The 25,986-nt window shown below is 39.8% G+C and overlaps 1 protein-coding gene across 7 annotated transcripts in view; it reads left to right on the plus strand.

The window, feature by feature from the left end:
- GPM6A (glycoprotein M6A) overlaps window positions 1–25,986 on the plus strand; it is a 246,881-nt gene that overhangs the window by 70,641 nt on the left and 150,254 nt on the right. The window contains exon 1 of one of the 7 annotated variants that reach the window (XM_072950525.1): window positions 13,835–13,852. The exons of the other annotated variants lie outside the window; for them this stretch is intronic. The gene's annotated coding sequence lies outside the window, so the exon portion shown is untranslated. Of the gene's footprint in view, window positions 1–13,834; window positions 13,853–25,986 lie in introns of those variants that run through there. 7 annotated transcript variants of the gene reach the window in all.

Below are 25,986 nucleotides of genomic sequence, written 5' to 3' on the forward strand. Positions count from 1 at the left end.
CTTCAGCTGGTTTTCTGGGCTCCAGTCCTGCCACTTGTCATGGGCTTTTGTCCAAAGTATGTGACCCCTCTATCTCAGCCTATTTGGGCTGCTATAGCAAAATGTCACCAACGTGGTAGTTTATAAGCAACAGGAATTTATTTCCCACAGTTCTGAGGTCTGGAAGTCTGAATCGAGGTGCCAGCATGTCTGTGTTCTGGTGAAGGCCGCCTTCTGAGTTGTAGATCGCTGCCTTCTCAATGTGTCCTTGCATGGTGGAAGGGTGTGGGGAGCTCTGTGAGTCTCTTTCATAAGGGCATTAATCCCATTCATGAGGGCTTCACCTTCATGACCTCATCACCTAGTAAGGGCCTTACTTCCTAATACCATCACCTTGAGGGGTAGGATTTCAGCATATAAATTTGGGGGACACACAACCATTCTGACCACAGCACTCTCTGTGCTTAAGTGTCCTCATCTGTAAAAGTCACTGTGGTACCTACATCACAGGGTTGTTGTGGGGATTAAATGCAGTAAGACATGGGAAGTACTTAGAGTACACATGGCACATTGTGAGTACTCAGTTAGCTAATAGTTTGAAAACTGTTATCAAAACTTTAATGCTCTATTATTGCATGTGTGTGTGTGTGTGTGTCTATATAGTGACTCATGTATGTATATATTATACATATTGGTTACTGAAACCCCAGGCGTGGAATCTGGGTTGGGAGTAGAAGGAGGTTATAAACTGCTAGTTTAGCTAATAAATAAAAATTGAATTTCAGGTACATAACAAATAATTGTTTAGTATAAGTGTGTCTCAAATATTGCATGGGACTTACTTATAACAGAGAATAACTTGCTGTTTACCTACAATTAAAATTTACCTGGGCATCTTGTATTTTATCCGGCATCCCTCACTATTATCCGTGAACAGAGGAAGCACACAAGCAATCTGGACCCTCACATCAACCTAAACTCAGGCTTCAACAGTGGTTACATTAGATGACCTTTATTCAGTATTTCTCTCTGCTTCAATTTCCTCCTCTGTAAAATGGGGACAGCATTAGTGGTTACCACACAGGATGGCGTGTGGATTGAGAAAGGAGGAGCAGGCACCTCGAAGTGTCTCAACGTGCCCAGCAAGTACTCACATGAGGTCGCTGGCTGTCACGCTGATTGTTAGACCCAGACCCTGTGATTGCTACTCTTCCTGTTTGTTGTCAGTGTTGTTTTTGATGGTTTTAGATCAGATACAATTGTCTGTTTCAAGAATCTGACTGACAGGTTAGCTAGGAAGAGCTAAACACCGGATGGATAATTAATTTGTAAAATTCTGTGCCGTGTGTGGTTGAAGTTATTTATCAGGGTATCAGCGGTTTAACAACACGCCGTACCAAAATTGCGTAATATTAACTGAGAAGAAAAAGGTCTATGTTTGGGAAGCAGTTGTAGTGCCTTCACTGTTTGGTACGTGGGAGGAATGGAATGTCCATTTTATCTGCAGGAGAAGTGCCAAGATTCTTGACAGAAGTTTTCAAATTACTTGAATAGCTTTTATTCTTAAGAAATCAAAGGGATTAAAATGAAGTTCAGCATTGGAGACTCAAAAGAATCGCACCAAGCAAAAAGAAAAAAAAATATATTCTTTTAAAATTTAATTCAGAGTTGAGTATAGTTGTCTAAATTTAGCTCGTATAGTGTGTACCGTAAGCTGTGTGATGCCCAGAATGCTCCTTAGGGAGATGGCTTCATGTTGAACCTTTTTTCAAAAATAACAGAAGAAACATTTATAAAGTCTGTGTGTGAGTTTGTGTTTTAATGCCAGGCGTGTGTTCTGCTTTTTTGCTGTTGATGCTGTGGGCTCGTTGAAAAAGAAGGTGACTTACGTGGAGATAACCTTCACCATGAACTAAACTGCTCTGCTATTTTTGTTTTGGAACTGCTGATGCTGTTTTCAGTCAGAGGCCCCCCAAAAAGGGCACAGTTTTTATAGGGTGCTTTTATTAATGAGAGAAGATTGTCTCAGTGGAGAGTGACTGAGTGTTGTCTCTGTGTCCATGACGGGAACACCGTTCATCTCAGGAGAGCACATAGCACGTCCAGTAACATAAAACAACAGCTCTTGGGGGTTGTTTGTGTTGAAATCACAAAGAGGAAGGAAGTGGTGATTAAATGACTTTTGGGTTTGCCTTTATCCATAGGGAAGATGTCGGTTCCTTGGGAACAGGGGTGAGATAGAACTAACCCTTCATTTCTAAATACCGTTTGGCTCCAGTCGCCCCGAGACAGGCACAAGGCCATGACACGTCCCGGAGGGCGGCTCCTCCCTGCCTCAGCTCGTGTCTCCTTCATCCTCCCCACTTGGCGTGTCCACCTCTGGAGCCGTGGGTCGCATTCTGCTTTATGATTTAATGGTCTAAGTATTTTTAGATGTTGCTCTCCCAGTTTTCTTTATATTTACATCTGTTGCATTAACTGATATGGTGGTTTACATGTGTCCAAGGCTCCAGACACATTTTTTGAAAACTCATGGGTCATGATAGCTGAAAGGGAAAAAAGAACTGTGTTTACTCCCGGAATGCTTCTGTGCTCCGGATGTGTGGGTTCATCTCCCACACCAAGCAATTCTGGCACTAACCACCCGGTGTTAATACCATCTCCCACAGTCACCCAAGACTGCCCGCCCCATTATACATACCCCATCAATAAATATGTTTGGGGACAATTTTACAAATGCAGAAGAGTATTTACTTTATTGTGTTTCAATGACTGAGCCTCTCTCTCTTTATTTAACCTGAAGTCCTACCAGTGGGGTCATGCTTTTCAGAAGATTGCTTTAGAACAGCCCCTCTGCTTCTAAGGACTCCTGGCTTCTTGAAGCACGAGCTAACGAGGTTTCATTAGGAGATTCAGCTTTCAAAATATTTTGACCGAGATAGGTGATCTGAGGAATATAAAAATGTTCTTTTTTGTTTATGAAATTGTTCTAAATGCAGAAAAAAGAAATCACTGGTGTTCCAAAACTGAAGCCCACTGTTGTGTCTCATGTCACAGAGCTGTCACCTTTCATTTCCGTGGGTATTTCTGGGAAGTCTGTTGCTTTGAAGTTTTGGTTTATTTCTTTTACTTAATCACAGCTCTGAAACTATTGAGAGCGCATGTATGTTTATTTATTCCACATAAGCCTTCGACTTCCAGCATGAGGTGGCCCCACCCACGACTTCCTTCTGCCTCGGTCACCTATTAAAGTAAGTGCTCCCAGGAAACCGATGTTGTAGAGATGAAAGGTGTTACCAGACAACTCCATCCACCCGCAGAAAACACGGACATAGCTAACTAGTAATAATTACAGTTCCCCTTAGAGCTTCGATCTCAGGGTCTTTGCAGGCTCTGGGATTGTCATGGAGCTGGACCAACGTCTCGCCAGAGCATCTGGAAGAGGCTTTTAGCAGAAAGATATGGGGGGAGTGAAAATGCACTACAGGGGGCTGATGTCGGGCCCCCAAGGAGAACATTGCTGAGTGGCATCGCGTGTTACTAGACATTCCCTGAACACTGCTGTCAACCCAGGAGGGAAACTGACACTAACTGAGTGTCAGTACGTGCTGGGAGTTTCACACGTGTGGTCGCATGCACTCTTCGCGTTAACCCTGGAAGATACGTATCAGTAGCTCTGTTGGACGGTTTATGTATTTTTATTCCGTCTTATATGAGTCCTATACACATTAGGTAGTGGAGTGGGATCTGGACTCAGCTTTCTTGGTCTTCAAGGTCTGTGTTCAGTTACTACACGACCTGGGTCCTCTGCTGTTCACCCCAGAAACAGGGTTCCTGCTCATTCCACTTCTGGTGCCCAGATGACTGCAGCGAGAAACCAAGTACTGGAGAAAGGCAGCCAACCCCGGCAGACTTCCTGTGCGAGCTGTCTCAGGCCTGCGGGATTCGGGTTGTCATTTCTACTGACTGTTTTGGGAAATACGGTATATACTCCAAAACGTAATTGCAAAATCCCACTCTAAAAGACAAAACAAAATAAAAGATAAGAAACCTAGTGGAGCAAGCAAGATGATAGGTCATGATCAGATCTGATATGTTCTGTAGAGTAAAATCTGTCCCGTTCTAGTCTTCCATTAAACAACTGGGTTTCCAAAAGGTGTTAAATTCATTGCAACCCCAAATTGGGCCACACTGAACTTTTCTTGGGGGTTCCTTAATGCTTTAGTTATTTCATGTTTTTCACAGGTTATGGAATATTTCATCTTCTTTGTATCCTTAATTTTTTCTTCACTGGGAACAATGGTCCTTGACTTTTTGGTGGAACAAGACATAGACTTCCTTGGAGAATCTGATTAAAATATCAAAATTGTCCAGTCCACATATGAACAAAATTTTGTTTTCAATCTTTGGCAGTTTACAGGTTTTGGAAGGTGTCTGTGAGCTCATGGAATGAAGATTAAAGTCTACTCCATTGCCTGACTAGTTAACCACATGAATTTATAATCTACTCGAGCATTTCTTTCTTTCTTTCTTTCTTTCTTTCTTTCTTTCTTTCTTTCTTTCTTTCTTTCTTTCTTTCTTTCTTTTAAGCAAAGGGATTAGTCATGGTTGTGTATCGTTTAATGTTCTTTTTAAAGGATGGTTTTAATTTAACTATGTTTATGATATAAACTTAGCACAAAGTCTGAATGGAATCTGTGCCTGCATATCTTAGGTGATTTGCACTTTGTGTTTAATCTTAAAATTTTTTTCTAATGCGTAGTTTTGCTATCTCATTGCATTTGCAGGGTAATTTGTCTTTTCCAACCCTTGCTTTAGCAATACCGCAGAATCACTTTCACATAAACCAACTAGTACATCTCAACTAGGAAAGAGACACTCATCTCAGAATTACCAGTAATTTCCCATTTATCCCTGCCTTCAATACCATCTTCTCCCAGGATACTCGAGTGGCCCTTAAGAAGAACCTTTTTAGGGATATTTATGGAGAGTGATGATTTTTGATGTAGTGGCCATGAAATATTTTTAGGCATCTCATGGTAAACTATCAAAGCTGGTTTGCTGTCGAAGTGTGCCGTGCAGCTGAATATATTTTAATTAAGCATGAATAACCATGAGGAACTGCAGAAGGGAAGGCTGTCTGAAAAGAAAAGCCAATTGTTCACGCATAAAAGGTACATACCATTGGTCGATCCTGCCTCTGTTTTATTCAGGTAACATGTTTTGAACCTCATCATTTACAACAGCTCAACCCAGGACCCTCATTCCAAATAGCAGAAATCTTTCCAAGAAACTCCTTTTCTCAACTTTTCATACTTTGTTCCTTGTCTTTGAAACAAATGCCTTTTGCAAAACTTTTCCGCTCTGCATTTTAGCGATAACTGGTGACAACAAACCTGTCCCAAGGTAATGACCCCTCCTGGCGAATCCTTATTACCTTTGCTGTTTTGGCTAACTGTGGGACAGGGCTCAACCACCCTTCCCTACGCCTTCGCCTGGACACGTGAGGGAATTCCGGAGAGCTCTCCATTATAGGGAAGCTCCCAGGTAACAGCAAGGTTCTAGGCTGAACTGGATCTCTGCTCAGCCACTCTTAACAGCTCATCGTCCCTAACTAGTCAGTAACCGTAGCCAGTACAACACAGGCTGAGGAATGTGCTGATTCAAAGTGGGAGTTCTCAGAATTGGAGAGTAAAGGAGAGAATGTGTGTTTGGTAGCAATGAATAGACACGGCCTCATCTATAGACTATACCTTGTTACCAAAGATGAAAACTTTGGGCTAATTCTTCTTTATTTACCCTCGTGTACTGTTCAGTAGAAGCCTGCCCAAAAGTCTCAGGCAAACTTCACCGATGCTTTTAGTTAAGGTTGAGTTTTGCTGATGATTGAAAAATAAAAAGACCTGCTGTTTCTAAGTTAGAAACGTTTTGGTGAAAGTGTCGACTGTTCTTTAAGCTTATTCCGACCCATCAATCACTATTTTGCCTGAGGATCTTACGCTAACACGAAGGTGAGATCCTGGGTTTAAGGAAGTGGGGTGAGGATCACGCAGACATCATAAGTAACTTTTATGATACACATAATTGTCAGACGGTCCTCAGCAGAAAGCCATTACATTTAATTAGACTGCCGGAGACCTCGTTCTTACAAGACAGATCACTAGAAGGATTGAGTTTTTAAAATAAGTGGTGGGCAACAGTCCTCAGCAGATAGTTTAATTAACTATACATTTATTTTTAGATATACTAAAAGTCCTAACTGTAAAAGGTAATTCTTCCACTTTCCCTAGTTTTAGATCAGTTTATTAGTGTGCTTAATTTTGTTTCAAAATATGAGACTATAAAGTCAACCAATATGAAAAAGGTCTTTGCCTTATTACTCTAAGATATTTTATGAAATAATGGCAAATACTAACACCTCAAGTAAAAATGAACAAAGGATATAAACAGACAGTTAAGAAAAGAATGGGCGTAAACATGAAATAATTCTTTCTCATTAATATTCAAAGACATACAAGATAAAAAAATGATGTACTGGCACTTAACAAGTTGCTGATGACTCAAAAACACACATTTCTGTATATTTCATTATAAACTTTTTTTTTTAATGAAGAAACATGGTATGCAGCTTTCTTAGTAAACTCTGGGAAGCCAAGTTAAGAACCTTTCAGTCAAAAACTGTAGGTTAAGGAAATGCTATCTTTCGTTACAAGCATTCTATTAACTCTCGCTAAGCTTTCTTCCTTATGGAAATGGTGAACAATAATTTAAGACATTTTTTCAGAATTTGTCCAACATCAGCCTTTTTTGTTAACTACAGGAGCCATGCCTGTACCTACTCGATAGACACTGTCTCTTCAGAAACTATTACAATATTATCTCCTTTTTTCCCTATTTAAAGATTTTTCTTCTTGATTCTGTTTTTCCTTCCTAAAGCTTTTTCCATATGTAACTCAACAGCTGCTCCCAGAACCATTCCATTTCCTAAGCAAAACTCTACCTTTCTTAAAAACTGACAAATTCCCAGCTTCCATCTTTATAGTTTGTCCATTGTTTTTAGAGAAAATTCATAGCTTGCACATGTGGCTATCATCGAGTTTGTCTGAAATATCCCTTTATTATAAAGTTTCTCTTTCTCTCATTCTGCTTTCCATTTTCAATGTCAGTGTTTAAAATTATGTATGCAAAACATGCCCCCATAAAGCTCTTCACTGTGGGAATATTATAAGTTAGAAAAGGAATTATTATAATTTACTTTTTTTATATGATGGGATTTATTACTAAAGGAGTTTTTTCAGTGAATGTTTAAAATGGATAATTATTTTGAATTTCATGAAACAGGGAACTTGGGAAAAAAGGATCCAGTTATTTAAAAAATTACAGTAACAGTATATAATTACAATAAGAGTGTATAATTCTATACAGATTACTCACTTGTAAGGCAACTTAACTTTGCTGTCTCTCTGTATCATGTTCTTTAGAAAGCTTTCCTCTCCCTGAGTTGAGATTTCTTGAACCATTTGGTATTATTTTTCCAGGTTTTTTTTCCCCTGTGTTTTTTGTACCAACTCATTCCTCCCACATATTAGAATTTTTCACTCTAATATTGTTAGATATAAAGTATAATATAACATTAACTCTAATATAACATTAAGAGCTCACAGTTTTTAACCTGTTTACCCTGAATTACCTTATGGCCCCTCCCCTTCCCCCACTGTATAAATTTTGTATCAAGGGGGGATGAATGGAAGAGGATCATCTGTTCAGCGGGTTTTTAATAACGGCCCACACTACTGTGATGCCACACAGGGCCAGACTGGGTTTCTTTGTTCTTGTTGGAATTACATGCCCCCTTCCTTTGGGAGGGAACCTTTTGCTGTCTCAAGCCCTGACAGTTCGTTTTGCTTATTTGTTGCTAGTGTTTCATTCCGTACAACATGCCATCAACAGCGGCCCCTAGCAGGCCCTGCAGCGCAGGCGACGCCGGCGTAAGGGGAGGAGGTGGCTCTCCTGTAGACTAGTGATATTTACCAGAAGAAACAGACTTTTATCTCTTTAGCAGGAATGCTTTTAGCAGGATGTCCTTGGCTGAAGGATTGCTTGCAGTAAGTAAACCCTGGGTCCGTGGATTTATGAGGCAGGAATAAGTCTGTCAACCACAAAACACTTTGTGATATAAAATGAAGACGTTCATGACTTAAAAATTCCCTTCTATGTGAGCAGTGACCTGTGAACCCCCCCTGCACTCGCCTGTCATTCTGGGCCAGCAAAGCCATGTCCAGTGTGGGAAGCAGCGACCTAAGGAGTCACCGGGGATGCCTCAGGCTTCTTTATCCGAGTCCCTTGATCACTCTTACCCTTGAAACCTGATCCTGTGTAAGAACTCTGATTTCGAGAGTCTGATTTGACAGTTTGCGAGTGTGGCTGGTTCAGATTATTGCCTTTTCCCCATGATGTGTACACCCTCTGTCTAGGCTACCTTTATGGCTTATTTTCTGTCTCAGGGCTGCTGTGATGTGATACAGAATGAGGGAAACCAAATAAAATACAAAATCACTCCCAGAGTCAGGAACTGATGCTCAGGGACGCTGATTAATACGATCTGTGGCTTTTACAGGCTCCCATAACTTCTCTCTAAAATCCTAGGCACAGGAAAGAGACCACAGGATTTAAAAGAAAAACAAAATTGTGCCAGAAAAATGGGATAGTTTGGGTTTACCCCCAAAGCTGGTGGAATTAGGTAGCCTGTGTGTGTTACATCCTTGGAGCCACCCTTGGGCTGTCTGTTTCGTGGCTGGGAGAGTCAGGGAATGCACCGAGCAGAAAACGTGGCTTCTGCTTATCTGTGCTGATGTGAGTTGTAAACCCACTCTCCCCACTGTTTCCTGCAGCTCACAGGAAACAGGGAGGAAGTGGCAGGTGCCTTCCTTTCTTCTTTTTATTTACTCGCCAGCACTGGAGGGCTGAGAAAGTGGGTTATCAACCAAAGGAGAAAGGGAAAGAGAGGGCACCTGCCCCCTTGCCCAGCTTTAAATCAGGTTCACAGCTTTTATTATCACACAGTTTTCATCATTTTAATTATTAAAATTAGACAGTTTTACATTACAACTTAAGGAGATTGTGGAATTTTTATGGTGTTAGAATAACCAGAGAAATATGGAATGCCCAAATTTTCATCAAGGGGGTGGGGAAGCCCATGGCATGTGGGAGCTGGCTCCTGCTGGCTTGTGAGGGTTGACTGTTTGTTCGATATTCAGGAACTCTTTGTGAGCCTGAGGGTAAAGCATTAGTAGCTTGAAATTGGCCACAGTGGGAGTATTTACACCACGGAAATTGGTAAATACTACAAATCAGGACATTTTTCCCCCAGAAAGTCAGTTTCCTAGCACACCACTGGATTATAACAAGCCACTCTGATGACTTCGAAAGTGCGGTAGGAGACGAAATAAGCATACTTTTTATTATAGCCTGTGATTTATTCGTGTTTCATGTAATGGTTCTACTTGTTTCCTTCTCCTTCGGCTCACAAACATCTTTTTGTCGTTTTCATTGTTCCCTAAACACGCTGTGGCTGCTTCTCATTAAATGTATTGTTTAACCTGTTTTATTTGAATCAGTGTTTCTCTCTCTCCGGTTGTCCCACCCAAATCCTATCAATTTTTAAGATTCACCATGGACTCACCTCTGAAATCTTTCCCAGAGGACTCTATTTGTTGTTGAATTTCTCTCTATTACTCTTCCTCTCCTACCCCTGTTTCGTTGTGTAAACACACAGTGTAATATGTTGCCTGGCTTTAACATGTGTTTCTTCTTCCTGCATCTATTCTGTATGCTGATGGAAAGTGGGTATAGTGGCCTTTAAAATCCCTGTATCATGTTAATTCCATGTTCCTAGTTAGCATTATGTAAACTTGTATTACGTCAATAAGCGTATTAATAAAATGTATTCATGGATAGATATATATTAAAATACTCTACATTTAATTACTTCCACGATGGTGCTAATGGTAGACTGAGGGTCTTGGAAACTTCACCAGCAGATGGCCGTTAAGTATGTATAAGAAAGAGACCAGCACAGTGAAAAGTTAGAGGGTTCGTGTTAAACCTCGCTCCCTTGTTTCCTTCGTATCAGCACAGACAGAGCGTCTCCTCTCTGAGCCTCTGTTTTTCTTACCTGTGAGCTGAATTTGACAATATCTGCCTTCCTAGATTGTTGGGATGATCAGGTTAGATAATGTGTATGAACTCCTGTGTGATTCGTGCAAATGCGCTAGCTAGATGAGGACTATGAAAACGTTCAGGTATTCTTAGCAGCTCCTGGTTTGTACTGAACTATAAAGCTGAATTCCCCTTTTGTGGTTAAGGGGCTTCCTTTCCCACTGTCACATAATCACTGCTGACTATTAGCTAACTGATTATCTTTTCAGGCCCATCTTTTTGATAATAAGAGAACATATATTTACAGCATTTCCTCCGTTACTGTTCGTGAGTTATAATAAGACTCGATTAGTTCGATGGTGAGATAACTCACTCCCTCCGTTTCGTTGTCTGCCTCTGGCAGCATATGGAGTTCCCTGTCAGGACAACACTGAGGATATACTGGCTCAGGAACTATTGGGAACACAAAGTCATTGTTTTGATTTTCTTTTGAAAGGGGTAGATAGGTTAGCAAAACCAACCAAGCTGGCTGACTCTTAAACACGCAAAACCCAATATAAGAGAAGCAGTCTCTTGTTTCCTGTGATTTACAGCAAATTTATGTGGATTGTTTTCACATAGTCTGTTTTTAGTTTATATGAAACAATGTTACAGTGATAATTCCATATATAAATACCCTTTTATTTATTTATTTATTTAGTTAGTTAGTTAGTTAGTTTTGTTGAGCTAGTCTTCTTCCTTGGAAGACTGTCAAGTTTCCCCTTGTTGGAACTGACTGAAGCAGCTTTCCTGTACAAACCCCTTTGTACAGGAAAAAAGGGGTTTGTACAGGAAAGGCCTTTGAAATCCCTGCATCATGTTACAGGGTGTGGTACAAACCCCTTCTTCCTCAAAGTTTGTCTTTAAATTAGGTATCTTTTCTTTTAAATAGTCTTTTTCTTTTTAACCTTTGAAAAATTGAGGATTTTCATTCCGTCTTCGGTGATTTTAATTCATGTGTTCAGACTAAAGCTAGGGGAACGCTTAACACCAGCCTTCTGAGCTCTGCAGGACCTTGGCAGTCATCTAATCAGTTCAGTCTTGCAGATGAGGATACAGAGGACACAGAGACCCAGAGAACCTGGGTGTGTTCGGGGTCAGCGATCAGAAGTGGGTGGTCCCACCCACAGACATGGCATCATTAGTGTGTTGGTGTTTGTGTGTGTTGGGGAGAAAGAATTTCCCTCTGCCTTTCAAAGGTTCTTTCAGCTGGTCTAATAATTAAATAGACATAAGAGAGATTAACAGAAGAAAGTCAAATCTAATTTCCTATATGAGAGAACCCCGCAGAGACAGAAAGGTGAAATGAGGTATATATGCCACCCCAAATTGAGGAGTGGGGCGGGGGCCTGGGGCTTCCAAGGACAGGAGGGTCATTCACAGGATGATGGGAAGTCCAGGTGTTGGGTGATGATGTGTTTGCCCTGCCATACAGGTGAGCCACTCAGATAAGTTTTATCTGTGGTAATAACTCTTATTTGGGGAGAGACCCTCAATTTAAGTTCTTCAGAATAGTTAAAGGAGGGGCAAAAGTTCCTCTTGAATCTACAGAATTTCTGTTGCTTTTGGCTCAAAATAATCCTCTTGGTGAAGTAGCACATTTGGGGAAGCTCGTTCCGAACCCCTTGGTGGGGAACAGAGTGGTGTCTGTGTCCAAATCATTTAGATTCCCTGGTTTGATTAAAATAGATTGCATGTTAAATATTATCACTAAATAAATGGAGTTTCAACTTATGATTTCATACATATGAAATTTATGGCCAAATAGTTATTTAATTAAAACACTCTTAGTTCTATATTTGCTTTTTCTATTCTCACATTCACTCTTAACATTCACATCTTCCTGTTGACATCATGAAGCCTTTACTGCTCAACAGTTTAGATCTTTGACTCTGAGGATGGGTCTGCCTGTGCATGAATAACTGCATAAATTTAGGATTCATGGACTCTCAGAGGGTGTAGATAAAGATGCAGGTTCATCTGAACTATGTCTAAAACTTGACGCTTGCTGTCTGCCTTTACAGAGATGAAGTCCCTAGCCACTGAGGTTCCTGACCTTCAACGCACCTTGAAAGAAGTTCAGGGTGGAGATCAGGAATGAGGGCCCCTGTGCTCTGGGAAATGCTGGCAGAACAGGCCTTTCAGAGAGCTAGATATTTTCAGGAGAAGATTTTATGAGCCCATATTCTTGCATCGTCTCATATCTAGGAAAGCACTAAAATCGTCAGCAGTGACACCTGCTCCTCGTGACTGGCAGCCAGCCTCTGCCTAAATGTGTGCTTGACTACAAACATTCAGCCCATAGCCAAGTGGTACAGAGGTGAGGAAGACCAGAGGTCAGAGGCAGCAGGTGCTCTGCAAGACAGACCAGGAGGACCAGACAGACAGCGGGGAAGCTACCACAGCGACCCAGAGGTGTCAGATCACCCTTGAAGTGCCTATTGAGCCAGTCAGCTGTCAAGGCTGGGAAGCAAGTTGTGCCTATGACAGTTAAGGAGAAGTGCTGGCTATTTAACTGAAATCATCGCGGGTCATATGTCCTTGTGGTGGGTGGTGGTTCTGCTATGGCTCTAAAGGCGATTTTACAGACTGACAAGATCTGGAAGATGATAATTTGCTTTCGATGATGCCCTAAATGCCCTTTACTTTGATCTGTTTCCATGGCTGAAAATGTTCCCTCCATCTGTAGGCGCGATTTCGCAACTTAATTTGGTTCTCAGCAGAGTGAGTTTCCCTCCAAGTCGACTGCATTTGCTGTGTCTGGAGCCTTGAGAAGGAAAAGGTGTGTTTGATGGTCTCCCCAAGTCAGCAGCATCAAGTTGAACTCATTAGAATTACGAGGGAATGAACGAAGGAAAGATAAAACTGAATTTCAGAGGCATCTGAGTCTGTGCCGGAGGTGGTGAAAAGCAGATCTGCAGGCTGAGAAGCCGTGCAGGGAACGGAGCTGGGTCTCTGAAGCACCATGGTTACGGTGTACAAAAATAATGAGAAGAGAACAGAAGAATAAGAGCGCTGGAGTTTGAAGATCCCCCCCCACCCCGGCCAAGATTGGTTTTTATCTACTTGTCTGAGTGAATGAAAAATTCCTGCGGTTCGCATGAGCTTGACTAAATCAGTAACCAAAAGCAAATTATAAATGTCTCCTTCAGTGCTCACTGCTAAATTTTCAAGGATGTTTGTGCTCTCGCTCCCTCTCTCTAGACGTCTCGGATCCTGTGTGTAACAGATCGCTGTGGACTAGCAAGTCTTCCTCCGCCCGACTGCGGAGCTGCAGTCAGAGCTCACCCACGACTTAGGCTCCTTATCCCTGAGGCAGGGGCCCGTTGCTTGAATTGCAATGCTTCTTGCATCCAGCTGTGGCTGTTGATTCCCTCATTGAATCTGGTGGTGTTAAGCACAATAAGAGAGATGACTTAATGGGTCTTAAATGTTTACTGTTATTGAAACCATCCTGCAATTTTCATTACCAGCTAGACATCCCTGCTGAAATGTTACTCTTTCTCCTTCCCAAATGCTTCTTGTAAGCAAAGATACGAGGAAATGCAGTCCCCACCAGCTGTTCCAGGCTAATTTAAAGAGAAGTGAAGTGCTCATATTCAGCAGCGCTCCACTAAATGCTCTCCTCTCCTTGATGATGAAAGGACAAAAGGGCGTTGCAGTTTCACAATTTAATGTAAGCCTGACAGCTGACATTTTTCTAACATTAGTATTCTTACGTAATGTGAAGACCAGTTCTTTTTAGAAGATGATTCCTTAGTGGGAGAGGATATATATTGAAGGAGATCAAAGCACTCCATCCCCAAATATGCCACTTTGGCATAAGGATTATTTTGAGATGAAAGCAGTGGAGAAACAACAGACAGAAAATTCTCTGCCCTTTCATTTGCTGAACAGCAGGGCACGCACTTCCCTTCATATGACCCCAAACCTTCTCTGCCTCTTGTACTAGGAAGGGCAGAGTGAAATCAGCCCAGAGACTGCAAGGAGAGGGAGCTGTATAGCAAACCTCACTAAACAACCCTTGTCTTTTATTAGTGTCCCCTATACATTTACCTTCCCACAAATAACCACCCTTAAAAGCCTTCCCTCTTTTTCCTTTGTCTTGTCTCCACAGTTTATTTCTCTTTGTTAAAATGGTGTATAAACCCCTGGGACTAACTGCTCTTTGGGGTCTCCAATTTTTTTTTTCTGTGAAGGCCTCCATATGCATGTGGAATGAACCGTTTCTCCATTTAATCTTTTGTCACGTTAATTTGCAGGACCCCAGGGACAAAACATAATGGGTTAGTGGAAAAGTGTTTCCTCTCCTACAGTGTCCGTTTCTTTGAGTGAAATGAACCAGGAATGCCAAATTTTAATACTGATGTGCCTTCTGAAGATGCTGGAAGTAAGTTCTTTGGCTACTTCTGGTGTATCTTAAAATAAGAAATTTTAGCAAATATTTAATAAGAATTGGCACAAAACGTAAGACGGGGGAAAAAGAACTTAGCAGTAATGAAGTTAAAATATTAATTTTTCTTATGAGTTATAGAAACTTTGCTGTCAGATCTTACCTTTTTTCAGTGTGTTAAATTTAACGCTCAAATTTATAGTAGTCAGCCATAAAGACCGAATGTTCGCCGTTTCAGGGTGACCAGTGTTGAGTGACAGTGGTGGTGATCCATGTTTGACTGTTCAGGAGATTTCCTGCCTGAATGGACCTTTTAAGATGGTCTGAAGACTGAAGATTTTGAAATTCATTTTCAATTATAGCTAAAAAAAATTTCCTAAATTAGAAGGGTGTATACTTAAATATCCATTTTGCCTTTGGGGACTGAAGAAATTTTCCTCCACCCTTAATTACCCTTAATTAGGTTCTTTTGGCTGGTCTAAGAACTAAATTGACAAGTGACAGATTAACAGGAGGAAAAACATTTAATTACGTACGTATGGGGGCTCCATTAGAATATGAGTCCCAGGACAAGTTAGACAGTTGGAGTTTATGTGCCATGTGAGAAGGAGAAGGGGGTGGGATGGACTCCAAGGGGAAGGATGGCAGTTCCCATGGAGATGGAAAAACATGTGTTGTGTAAACATGTTTGCTGGGCAGTGCAAAGACAGTGGGACACAGAAGAGCCTCTGGGCTCCAGGCCCCATCCAGCTCCCCACCCCACATCCAGCCCGTATGCTTTGTAGGTGCCTCTAGTGACAGTGCTCTTCCTGGACCAAGCCCTTTGTCCAAAGTCTTTTTGGCAGTTAAGAGGGAGGTAAAAAGAAAGAATTCCTGAGTCTCCTGTTTCTTAAAAATAATCAGCCCAGAATAATCCTGATGCCAAAGAGACACATTTTGGGGTGATAAATTTTGCCCCTACATTGTCACCTTTGGAATTTTTTCCTAAAAAAAAAATCTATTTTGTGTATATATATGCATGTGTTTATATTGTGTATATTACGTATATCTGTATTTGAGCGTATGTATGTGTATATACAAACATATACACATGTATTCAAATAGAATAGATGTATGTATATAGAGAGATAGATGTATCTATACCTGTTTGATATATAATCTACATATATTCAAATATATATATACACCTATATATATCAAATATGTGTATGTATATCAAATATACATATATATGCACATATGCCTTGCTAGAAATCAAATACCTTTTATATTAGCCCAGATCTAAAAAGAGCTGGACCAGTGAGGCTGGACACTTTACTGAAAGCAGTTATTTTAATGAAGTTTTCTCTTTCTTTGTTTTCTTGGTAATTGCTAGCATCATCAGTTGCCTGCCATAAACTGAACGATGCGTTTCATTGTGGGAGGGGGCAGATTGAGGACCACGGTTGTAAATAGTGTCTCATGACGAAGTAATGAAAGAATGAGTTTTTATTATAAATGATCTTAAGTTTACTCATAAATGTGGTTGCCATCTTCCCAGGAATTAGATTTGTGGCCGTCATTGGAAGCCTGAAGGTGAGTTTGCTCATCTCCAGCCTCTCTAAACCCCTTTCTTTTATCCCATACACAAAATAGAGTAGAAATACCCTTTTTGCTTTGTTTCATGTTATAATGTCATTGACTCTGATGACAGTGCCTGTCTAGACACACCTTAGAGACTGTGGAAGAGATTCCAGCATGAAAGGAAATGCAGGGTCCCATCCCTACAGTTTCTTCTCTCGGGTCCTCAATCGCAAGCCTCCCTGATCTTAAATATCTTGTATTTCAAAGAAATGTGATGTTTCTATTCTATAATATTTTTCCAGTTTAGGTAAGAAGCAAATTCATTGAAAGAATCCAATGGTAGCTAGAAATTTTGTTTAGGATTTGAGTGTAGTTCTGCCCTGTGTGGTACTGGGAGTCCCTAGATTTTCCAGGTTCCGGACTGTTCACCCCCAGGTCCTGTCCCCTCCGTCCAGTGGTCGGTGTGCAGAAGACGCTGGCCTGGCAGAAACCGGGGAATTTGTCATCTTCTTTCTCTGCCTCCAGTGGCGTCTCTCACAGCAGCTGCGGCTCCTGCCATTTAAGCCCATTGTGGATTCCCCCACTGACCCTGGGCTCCAGGGCACCACATCCTCCGACTGACCTAGGCACCACTCAGCCTCCTGCTCTTACTAATCCCAGTCGTGTCTCCCAGTCCTCTGGCTTCTCCGTAGTTCCATCATCTGTGCAACCTCTGCCCTGTATTGATGTCTCTCGTTTAAATGTTGAGAGTGGGTTTTGTTTTCCATGTTGAGCCCGGACCGATTCATGAAGCAAACAAGTTGTTTAAGGGCTCGAGTTAATCATCTGGAAATGAACCTTTTCCGTAACTATGATCATTATCCCTGATACACTGTTCAGATGAAGGATGTCACTCCAGATAAGAGGATTTCTGGGTGATATAAACACAGACAAACAAAAGAACCAAAAATCTTGTCGAACTTCAACCTTTTTTCATTGGCAAACATAGAACTCTGCCTTGAATGATAAATACCGTGGCAAGTTGCTTCATTGAAAGATTGTCTTTTGTATGTCTCCTCAGACTTCGCTCTGCCCATCACCCCCTCCTGCCACCCTGACCCCCACCCAAGAAGATAAGCATGTTCTTTTGTGCTCATCCAACTGGGGGGTTTGCAAGGCAGGAAGCAGAAGTCGATAACACTTAGAATTCTGTTCAGCAGTGATTCCGGGTCCATGACGGGGAGAATGAGGACCGGCTGTGGGTGAGAAGGCTTTTGAGGAGCTGTAGAAAGCCTGGAGACTTGGAAGAGGGCAGGGAGCTCTGGATCTCAGAGGCAGATGGGACTCATCACTCCTGGGCACCTCCCCAGGCAGGGCGTGGGGCCTGCATTTAGGAGGCATTTAAGAAAAAATGATATTCTAACTGTTAAAGGAAAAAATTATTCATGACACAAGGACAGTGAGACAGACTTTATTCAAGGAGGCACTTTTGTGATAGGCATGGGGACCACTGCAGTGAAGTCTTAACACTGGGAGGGAGATTGGGCTCAACTCCAGGACAGAGTGGACAAGTTGGAGTTCATAGCTGGGAACAGAGAGGGGGTCAGTGGATGGAAGATTCCTAATCAGGAGTAAGGGGGATTCTGAGTAAACTGACCTAACAGGATTCTTGCTGAAGGCAGACCAGGCTGACCAGACATCACCTAGGGGAGTGGCCAGGGCAGAGGTCGGCGGAGAGGGAGGTGGGGAGGAACCTGATCAGATATCAAGGATGCCTTAACTGACTTAGCAGGATTCTTGTTAAAACTGAACAATGCAGAGATGAACATAGAAGCCTGAAAGTCAGTTGAAAAAGAGCTCAGAAGAGTCTGAGTAAAATTTGTTCCCCTAATTTTATGACTGGATTTTTGACTAATCAGTTTGACAGGTGAGATCTCAAGATCTCAGAAATATAAAGTTTGGAGTTATCTGGAGTCAAATTTTTATCATTATATTTGGCCTCATTTTGCTAATAAATAAATTCATACTGCTTTTTTACATACCAAGTTTTAACATTTCCGAGTTTCACGAGGTGAGTTAATTAATACATATCAGGGCATCCTGGACTGTAAATTCCCAGGATAAACTTAGATTCTTCAGTGAACTCCTGTCTTTTCTTAGGAGGACTGAGAAATTTCTTAACTAGATTAGGCAAATCTGACCTAAAGTAAGATTTGAAGCTATAAGAACAATGAGCTTGGTCATCATCACTAACTATGTTATAAAACATCAGGAGGGAACACCAGGCATTGCAAGGGAGGTGTTTAAAAGGAAAGAGAGCACCGTGAATGTGCTGGAGGAGCAGGAGAAATAACAGACCAAGGGGAGGAAGATGGCAACTTACAGGCCAGGAAGGAGGCTGATCAGAGCTGGACCAGGAGAGATAGAGAGAGAAATGTTTAAGTTTGGTTATTAGGTATTGCATGTTTCTGTTACTTTTTCTAAGGAGTTCTTAAGAGAAGCGATTTTAAGTTTTAGAGGCCTCTTCATAACAATTAAAAACGTAGTTCATTGAATATTTGGAATTTTGTTATCTTTTTTCCTAAGGCATCACAAAATGATTATTTTATTCATACCGCAAGTTCCGCTAGCATGGTCCCTAAAATTCAATAATGTCTACGATGAAACCCTGCCAAAGTTTAAGAAGCTGGACAACAACCCACAGGTACATTGAAATGACCAGGCAGTTGGTTGACAATAAGAGAATCTGAGAATCTGACCCTTTAACTCCTGGCTCCGCCATCACTGTCCTCCAGTCCCTGTCCTGTCCATTTGTCTGACTAAGTAGAGTCAAAGTGAAACGGAAGGCCTCTACCAAGGACCATAAAGATGGAAGAATGAAAGTTCAGGCAGTGCTTCGAAGCCAAGGGGGGAGAGCTCTAGTCAGGAGGAGGCCAGGCCATCCCAGCCCCTGGGGCTCCAAGGGCAGCTGCAGGGTGCCTGGCACGTTGCGGGGCCGGGCTGAGCACCAGGAGCACCCCCAGGCCTGCTCTGTGTCTCAGCATCAGAACTGCAGAAGGAAACCAGCCGGCACAAGGATAAAACCGTTATTAGAAAGGCCAGGCAGGGACGGCTCAGAGGAGAGAACGCCTTGAATTCCTCTCCAGCGGTTTTAATTATTCAAATGCCTGGTGCCTGTGACGTCATCTCTCAGTGGGGAAGATTCTTACTGACAAGATGCCATTTTGTGCATTTTGCTCCTGAGAGTGGAAGTTGTAGTTTGCTCGAGTTACCAAAAGGTGGCAAAGTTACACGCTTGGTGGTTTTCAGCAGTAGACGTCTTCCCAAAGGAGCCCTCGGATTCAGTCCCTGTGGCAGAGCACACACGGCGCGCAGTAAAAACGGGGGTCCTGTGTGCTGGTCTCTGCCCTCGGCAGTACCGCGGCAGCACAGCTTGCAGTGCGATGAATCAGAGCCTTGCCTTTTCATCTTGATCTGTACTTAGTGCTGTAATTATCTAAATGAGCTTTGAAATTATGATTCGAAGCCTCAGACTAGTCTCTGACTCCGCAATTCTCATCTGCATTTGGTTCAGTACTTTATATTTCTTGAAAAAAAAAAAGCGAAGTATTTTTAAGATGTAGTTCAAGTTCTCACCACCTGCCCTGTTCCTTTATTCTCTCCCGAGGAATATCCATTGTCCTGACACTAGAGCGATTTTTCCTTTGTATGCTTCTGTATTAATAACTTACATGGGTCAGTGCCCGCCAAAGACCACCAGGAACACCCTTGTGTTGAATAAGGTGGATGTGTTTCAGTGACGGAGAACGCACGTCGTAGGGAAGTGTGTGGAATACACTACTGGGATTCCACACACTTACAGATTTGGGCTTGGGGTTGGGTGATTTGGGATAGGATGTAAGGAACTGGGGCTTTGCTCTGAATTGTTTACTGTGAGCAAGCAGGAATAATTATATTATTGAGTATCTTAATAAATCTTATCTAAAAGGAGGGAAGAATAGGATGAAACCTTCAGGTGCCGTTGGTAAACAAGCCACAGTCAATTGTGTCATCCAGGAGAGGGGACGCTTGGTCAGAAGTCCTACTTTGCCTTTTTTTCAGCATGAATTCGTAGTGGTCTTATTTTTCATCTTGATCCACAATGGTCAAAGTGTGATCTGACTGATACTGACATTCTGGGAAGTTATTTATGTTCAGTGGTAGTTTCACATGCTATGAAACTCAGAGAGGTGAGTACCAGGCGTTTCCTAGTTGATAGTACCAGGGCTACAAACATGTCACGGGCTGCTTTTTTCAGATATTTATATACCTATGTACACATACACGTGTGTACACATATCCATATATATAATTTTTGATGTTATAATTTTGATATTTTTCTTGAACTTTAATGCATATCACATCATGCTATGTGCATGATCTTTAATAATTTGCTTATTAAAATTCTCATTCTTGATGCATCCAGTTCACTGCTTTTAACTGTGTGTGTGGTGTCCCATTGCATGAATAAGCCACGTTGAATCATCCATAGGTGGAGAATCAGTTTAATTACGTAGGTTTGCCCTTATAAACATTACAGCAGTGCCGCCCCAAACATAAGTATAAGCATCTGCTTCATGCATGCGTATGCGTTTCTCTAAGGTGTTTATCCGGAAGCAAAATTACCCTTTCAAATGTACTAGGTATTGTCAAGTTGGTCTCCAAAAAAGAATTGTACACATTTGTACTTTGTCCTATATTACATGAAAGTTCCTGTTTCCCTGCATCTCTTAACAGCTCTTTTGGTCAAACATAAATTTTGCCAGTTTTCTGGATGTGCGATAAAATCTCACCGCTATTTTAATATGCTTTTCTCTGATTATTTAATGAGCCTGCATATTTTTATGTGCTTTTTGGCCATTTGGCTTTCCAATTTTGTACATGACATTTATGTTACTTGGTCATTTTCCCATTGAATTTTAGGTCTTTTTTGTTTATTGATTTGTAGTATATTTTTACATATTTTGGACACTAATCATTTGTACAGTCTGTGACTTATCTTTCCCCTTTATTAACGATATTCTCTCACCCAGAAGTTTTTAATTTTAACGTGATCAAATTGATTAACTTTTCCTTTATGGTTTGTATTATTCATTCCTTTAAAAATATCCTCCCCTATCTTGATGGCATAAAGTTAATCTCTTTAATTTTCTTCTAGAAGTTTTAGTGTTATTTTTTCCATTAGGTCCATAGCTCACCCAATGTAGGGGGGCACATGTAATTTGAGGCAGGTCTCTATATATGTTTTTTCTTTTTTTAACCATATGATCAGTCGATTATCCAGCACATCTTTCTTTTCTAATTTATGACGTTAACGTCATTTCTGAGTCTAGTTTCCACACATGCAAGGATCTATGCCTGGCCTCTGTATTTTCTTACATTCTTCAATCTTTCAGTGGCAGCATCACCATGATTTCATTATTCTTTCTTCTTCTCTTTTTCTAAAGCTACTTTACCTATTTTTGGCTCTTGATGTTTCTATATTATTTCAGATTCACCATGTTATGTTCTTGAGGTGCATTGGGAATTCAGTGTGAATTGCATTAGTTTACAGAATTATGGGGAAAATACTCACTTTTAGAAGTTGAAAGTTTACTGCAGAACATGGTGTAATATCTGTGTGTATTTTACAGTAAGATTTTCTAATATTAAACCATCTTTATATTCGGATATTAAGCCATCCTTGAATTCTACTTGGTTATTATGTGTTATTTTTGCATTTCAAATTAGATTGTAAAAATTTCTGTCCACAAATAAAATCCATCTTAAGTATTCCTTTTCGATGACATCCTTATGTGTTGTTGGCATCGAGATTTATCTGGTATCATAACATTTAATTGCAAAGTTTGCTCTCTTTCTGTTCTGTAAAACAATTTGTTTAAAATAGGAATTATCTTCCCTTAAAATTCTCATGGGCTTACATTTAATACTGTCTGACCCTTGCTGTTCATCAGTAGGTGAATTTTTAACTACTGATTCATTTTGCCAGTTGTTATAATGATATTCAAGTTCACTGTTTCCTTGGAAACGTGTAAAATGTCCATTTCATCAACATTTTTGAATATACTTGAGAAATTGTTTTTAATGTTTTCTTATTTGTTTCAAAAGTTTTATCACAGTTATATTCTATTCCAAATTGCCTTTGCCTTTTCTCTTTTCTTCTTGGTAAAACATACCAGTGGCTTGTCAGCTCTGTTAAGTCCTCATTGAATGTCTACTTTTCAGGGTCTGGCTTCCATCCCCTTGTTTCTGTCACCTAACATTCTTCTTGGGGGACTCTTCCATTTTGTTACATACAGTAGCAGTTCACGTTGCTATAAATGTGAAGCATTCTCATTGCTTTATAGTATTTCATTGTATCATTATACCACAAAATTTTTTTCTGTCATTAATTGATATTTGGGTTGTTTCCAGGCTTTGGATACTATGAAAAGAGCCGATCTGAACACTTTTTATGTATCTTTTTCTGTGCATACATGTATGCATTTCCAAAAGGTATATTCCTGAGAAGTGAAGTTGCTGAGACGTTCTTTAGATATGTTTAGATTTAATGCCTAATGTCAAGGAGTTTTCCAACTTATGTTGTTTTTAGCAGTGTACAAGGGTTCCAGTTGCTCAGTATTCTCACCAGCGCTTAGTTTTGCCTGTTTCATTTCATTTTGTCTCAAAGGACTTCCAAATTTACAAAGACATTTGAACTCAATAGTAGATTTTTTTTTTTAGTATTTTACATATGTCAAAGAAGCATTTCATCTAGATATGAAAAATAATTCTCTAACAATAAATGGTGCTTCAGGTACATTAAGTCAAATATCAGATTTATTGGAATTTTAAAACAAGAGACGGACCTCTTTGCCTTACTGCTCTATCCCATCGCATGGTACATTAGGAAAGTGTTTGTGCTCAGTTTCCTAAAGCAGACTCCATGAAACAATCATGGATACGGTTGTTAAAATGATTCAGAATACATGTGTAAATGATCTGGATCATCACTAGTGTGTGGAAATGCTGAAAGAAGTAGAAGACAATGAATTCGGTACTCTTGTGTTCTTTGCCAGTGCTTGCTGGTTGAGTCATGGAAGAATTATAAAATCTGTTCTTCTGTTAACTTCATTCAGGATTTCTTGAGACAGAAGTAATGCTTGCCAGATATTCAATAATCAGAGACAAAAACAGCAATGTGATTTTCATTTTGTCATCAATATTACACTGCATACACATCAGCTAAATCTGAAGCTTCAAGGAAAGGGGAACCTTATTTCTGATTTAGCTAGATGGCAATGGGAATTTATTTTGAAATAGAAACTCTGCATAATACAAATCAATAACGATTTGTTACATTTTTTCTAATGGAAATCAATGTGTAGAACATTTTAATTGTGAGTAAAAGAATTATATAAGTTGTCTATGAGACCAATGAGAAAAATTTTGAGCAATACTTTTTGATTTTGATAATTTTAGAGTAGCTTTTCAAATCATATGATATCTGAATTTGGCATTAATACTGAGTTGACATAAAAATTAGTTAATTTACTTATCTTGGGCAGATGTACTTTTAAAACATAGTTTTGAAACTGATAAGATTTTGCTTTATAGCCAAATCTATTGTTCTAACAGACATGAGCCAATTTTGTTAGTATTATTGCAGGAATCAAAGGAACATGGTTTTTTGATACTCAGTTCAGTTATTAGGAAACTTTTAAATGTGTTTGGAATAACTTGGAAATATGAATCTACTTTTTCTACTGTAAATTCTATGAAGTATTAATACAGATTAAATATTTCTGATGAAAATTTTGATGTGCTGTAAGTGTAAAAATACATAGTGGATTATGAAGGCTTAGTAAAAGAAAAAACAATGTGAAATATATTCTTAATAATTTCTATATTAATTAGATTTGCAATGATAATATTTGGGTCTTTTGGGTATCTGGTTAAATAACATATATTACTAAAATTAATTCCATCTCTTATTTTTTTTTAAATGTGGCTGCTAAAAAATGTAAAATTGCATATGTAGCTGACATCATATTTCTGTGGTACAGCAATAATTTAGAGTAGTAGTCAGACGTACATATTATCAGAACAAAAAAATCCCAAGCCGATATGCTACAGAACAGATTGGGTTAATTATCTCCTGTTTGGATCCTGTGTTTCCATTGGCTTCAGGAAGTAACGTAAGTTCCTTAGGAAGGTCCAGATTCCCTGGTTTGGCTTTGACTCCTGTTTCCCAGATGTGACCTGCTCTCCTCCCCTTGCTCTTCTGTATCCATTAAAAAATGCATCTTTTAAATATCTTTGATCATGTCATGCAGCCTCATGAGTTTTAAAAGTTTGCATAAATTGTTGCTACCTCTTTATCACCTTGACTGCTTGATGAATTCCTACTAATTTTTTCCAAGACCGGCCTCTTGTTTTTTCCCGTTTGATGAGTTCCTTGACTTTTCCCAGCAGAAGATTAGTCTTTAGTGTAACCGCTGCGTCTTCCTCACACCTCTGTCATTACTTTTTATCATAATATTTTTATTTTACAAATCAATTTTCCTACCAGACTGTGAATTCTTTTTAGCCTGTTTCTGACATTTCCTTACATATTCCTTACAGAATGGCATAAATACCTCTCTCATAGTTTGTATATTGATTTTTTAAAATACATGGAGGAGAAAAAGTTAAAGTAAAACATTTGCTTGCTCTTTACAATGGAAAAAGGAAAAAATTTAAAATTTCAAAGTTTATAAAAATGGTAGGCTGGGTTTCTATGGCAATCTTTTTAAATTTGTGGAAGAATAATTTTAAATATGTGTCAAAACTCTGAGGATAAATAATATGAAAAAAACTAAAGCTTTTTATTTTTTATTTAATATGAAGTTCACCATTATATAAATTCAAGATACTAATATTGCATCGTTATCATTCTTTGCTGACAGTTTTCTTAACCATCCAGTAGCATGAAATAATTTCAGTGCTCACTCATGCATTAAATAACCAGTTGTTGGCTACTTTTAAATATTTTGATAAGTACATAGCAGACCATGAAATATATTACAGACAAATTATGCCACTAAAAAATAATAATAGGTATTATCAAAGAAGCACACCACCTTAGGCAAAATGGAAAATATATTTTCTCTCTTGCCTTGTATTAACTGGAAATGGATGAAATGAGGCATAGGGTTTCTCATCTTAATTGATTAAAATGATAATAAATTATTAACAAGATTAATGTTATAATATTAAAATGATAATTATATACCTAATTATAAGGATAAATGTATATTTCTTCGTAAATGTCTAACAAACTAATAATCTAAAAAATCAGATGTAAATTATTTTAATCAACTATTCCACTAAATAGCTTTTTCACTCTTTGACTCCAAATTATGTGTTGATTGTTGCTTGGCACGGTGGGTGTTCAGAAAAGCTGTTTCAGTGTTACTAATTATTACTATCTTGATTATTTTCTCAAGCATTCAATAAATAGCATTCTTTTTTAACCAAAAAATGTTTATAAAAATAAAATCCGTTTCTTTTCCACAGTGTTTAGCGGGGAGAGGAAGCCATTTCCCCCACCATTTTGATGTTCCTCTATAACATTGCTGTCCTTTTTTGTTACAAAGTTTAGAAACTGCAGTTTGACTGCTGTCCTGCTACATCCAGAGTCACTTGTTTTGATTGTTTTGAGTCATTAAAATGACTCTGATTTACTGTCCCCCCACCCCTTGGCCCGAGACTGAAGCTGGAACCAGACTTCTTCCCTCCGGGAGCACAGGGTCCGGTGCCTCACATGGGCCCGCAGACGACTCTGCAGCTGTGCTCACCTCAGGGCAAATGTCACT

This window comes from Vicugna pacos, chromosome 26, assembly GCF_048564905.1.
Source record: "Vicugna pacos chromosome 26, VicPac4, whole genome shotgun sequence".
NCBI classification, from domain to species: Eukaryota; Metazoa; Chordata; class Mammalia; order Artiodactyla; family Camelidae; genus Vicugna; species Vicugna pacos.